At 40.8% G+C, this 2,639-nt stretch overlaps 1 non-coding gene across 1 annotated transcript; it reads left to right on the forward strand.

The window, feature by feature from the left end:
* Nucleotides 1–626: 626 nt before the first annotated feature.
* trnal-uaa lies at nt 627–709 on the forward strand. Its single transcript has one exon. It is a non-coding gene; the product is annotated as a tRNA-Leu (tRNA).
* The last annotated feature ends 1,930 nt before the right edge of the window (nt 710–2,639 follow it).

Genomic DNA, 2,639 nt, shown 5'->3' on the forward strand with positions numbered 1-2,639 from the left:
TAGATAGATAGATAGATAGATAGATAGATAGATAGATAGATAGATAGATAGATAGATAGATAGATGGATGGATAGATGATAGATAGATGGATGGATAGATAGATAGATAGATGATAGATAGATGGATAGATAGATAGATAGATGATAGATAGTTAGATAGATAGATAGATAGATAGATAGATGATAGATAGATGATAGATAGATTGTTATTTATTGATAAAAAAGGGAAATTATAATGTTACAGCAGCAAAATCTCTGTGACAGTACAAAATATAACTATAAATGAAATGATAGGATATCAACATACATACATACAATATACAATACATAGTGCTCCTGCCAGAATTTCCAAAAATGAACTTTGTACCAAACAAGGCGTCCACGCAGTGCCTGCTGGGTAAAACATAAAACACCTCTGTGCAGTTCTTTGCAGTACTTATGTTCAGACACTAGATGGCAGTGTGTGCAAATACTTTGAACCACTGAACAGAACCAAGTCACCTAAAGAGACTGACCTCTTCTTCTCAGTACCTCACGCTCTTTGTCATATCTTCTGTAACATAGCCTACTTTTCCTTCAGACCAGCACTTCCACAGTACAGCACAGTACACAGTACACAGCACAGTACCAGGATGGCCGAGTGGTTAAGGCGTTGGACTTAAGATCCAATGGACATATGTCCGCGTGGGTTCGAACCCCACTATATGTATAAACTATGGGGGTGGCAGTAGCTCAGTCCATAGGGAGTTGGGTTGGGAACCGGAGGGTCACTGGTTCAAATCCCCATATGGACCCAAAAAGTTGGGAGCGTGGATTGGTGGCTGGAGAGATGCCAGTTCACCTCCTGGGCACTGCCAGGTGCTCTTGAGCAAGGCACTGTACCCCACAACCGCTCAGGGCGCTGGTTCAGCTGGCAGCCCCCCCACTCTGACATCTCTCCATGTATTGTGCATCTCTCCATGTATAGTGCATGTATAGGTCCTGAGCATGTGTGTGTATTTCAGGCCTGTGTGTGAGTACTAACAAAAAGTGTGTACACGGAGTGTAGTGCAGTAATTTCCCCATTGGGGACTAATAAACAAATATCTTTTTTTTTTTTCCTTTCAGGACTAAGGTTTGTGGGACTCTTCTGGGGAGACGTTCAGCGTGTCCTCAACCACAGTTCCCGGGCCACTTTGGCTGTTGTTGTGACTTAGTGGAGCAGTGCCTGAGTTGGACCAACTAAGGTATGAGTGCCCTGGTTCAGCAGTTCCATGACATGACCGTCACATACGTCTTGGATATGTTTAGACTTTTATTTTGTAGGAGTGAACCCGAAATAGTTGACCATTCGAACGATTTAAACTACAGACCCTGATTGGTACGCCAATCTGAAAGTGTCTGAAAATTTGGTTAAAAACAAAGGATCGCTCCATTTACCCTCCTGTAGTCCTCGGGGTCAAACCTGACTAGTTTTTTAAAGTTTCCACTCAAAACAAATCTGTTTCTTTTAACCAAATTGGCAAAAACAACAACAACAACAACAACAACAACCACACAGTTGGTTCAATACAACATTCTTTGCAATATCCTTGAATTCTGGATGTTATATTGAATTTTACAGCATTTGGAGAAGAAAAAACTGTTTATATTATAAAAAAAATAACATTTTCTTACTGAACTCTTACAAAAGTCTTTCTCGGATTTTAACTTAATTGTTAACAATTCATAATTTCTGCTTTTTCACACAACAATTAGGTATAAAATCACACAAATTACGTTTATTGACCATGCATTTTGAAAAAAATACTTGTAAAATGTAATAGGATGGTTTAAGGGGTGTACATGCTGGCGGTTTTCCACTGTGTTATCTCTGAATGAACACGCATCCTCCTCCGGTCTTGGTGTCGGGTTTACTGCAGCCCCCCGTCTCCCTACCCCCTCCAGCAGGAAGTATGAGGGGATTATGGAGGGGTCAGTTTGTTCTGGTTCTGTTTGTGGACTGCCGACCCGGGCATACCTGATCTCTGCTCAGACCTGTTGCTAAAGGGAGGCTGGACAAGCCCCGGGTGGTTTATCTTTAAGGGTCAGTTCACCCTGATTGCTGTGAATCTCATTTACTGACAGCTGTCTAAAGCCATGAAGAGAGTTTTGGTTGTATGTGCTGAGATAAGGATAATTCAGATCCAAAATATAAGTATATATACAGTATGTATCCAGGCTACCTATAGGCAGCCAATCGAGCCTGAATAGGCCTACGGTGCAACTGTCTTCTGGCCTATGAGAGCATGGTCTGATAGTCATGTGATCCAAGAAAGAGGTTAAGAAATATTTATTCATAGATGACTGCCAGGAAAAAAAATACAATGTAATTCAGCTTTTGAAATTGAAAATTAAGATTTTTTTTTTTTTTTTCAGATTCAGATACATGGTTTTCAGAGTAAACGATTTCAGTGTTAGACGTTAAGTGGCTGTTCAAAAATTAAATTATTTGCTTAAATATGAGCACTTTATGAAGTTATGACTCCACATGATGGAGGGAATTAATTTCCCCCTACAGGTTTCTCTATAGAGCCCCCCTACAGGTTTCTCTCTAGAGCTCCCCTACAGGTTCTCCATAGAGCCCCCCTACAGGTTTCTCTTTAGAGCCCCCTACAGGT

The sequence above is a fragment of the Etheostoma cragini genome, chromosome 12 (genome assembly GCF_013103735.1).
Source record: "Etheostoma cragini isolate CJK2018 chromosome 12, CSU_Ecrag_1.0, whole genome shotgun sequence".
Taxonomy (NCBI): Eukaryota; Metazoa; Chordata; class Actinopteri; order Perciformes; family Percidae; genus Etheostoma; species Etheostoma cragini.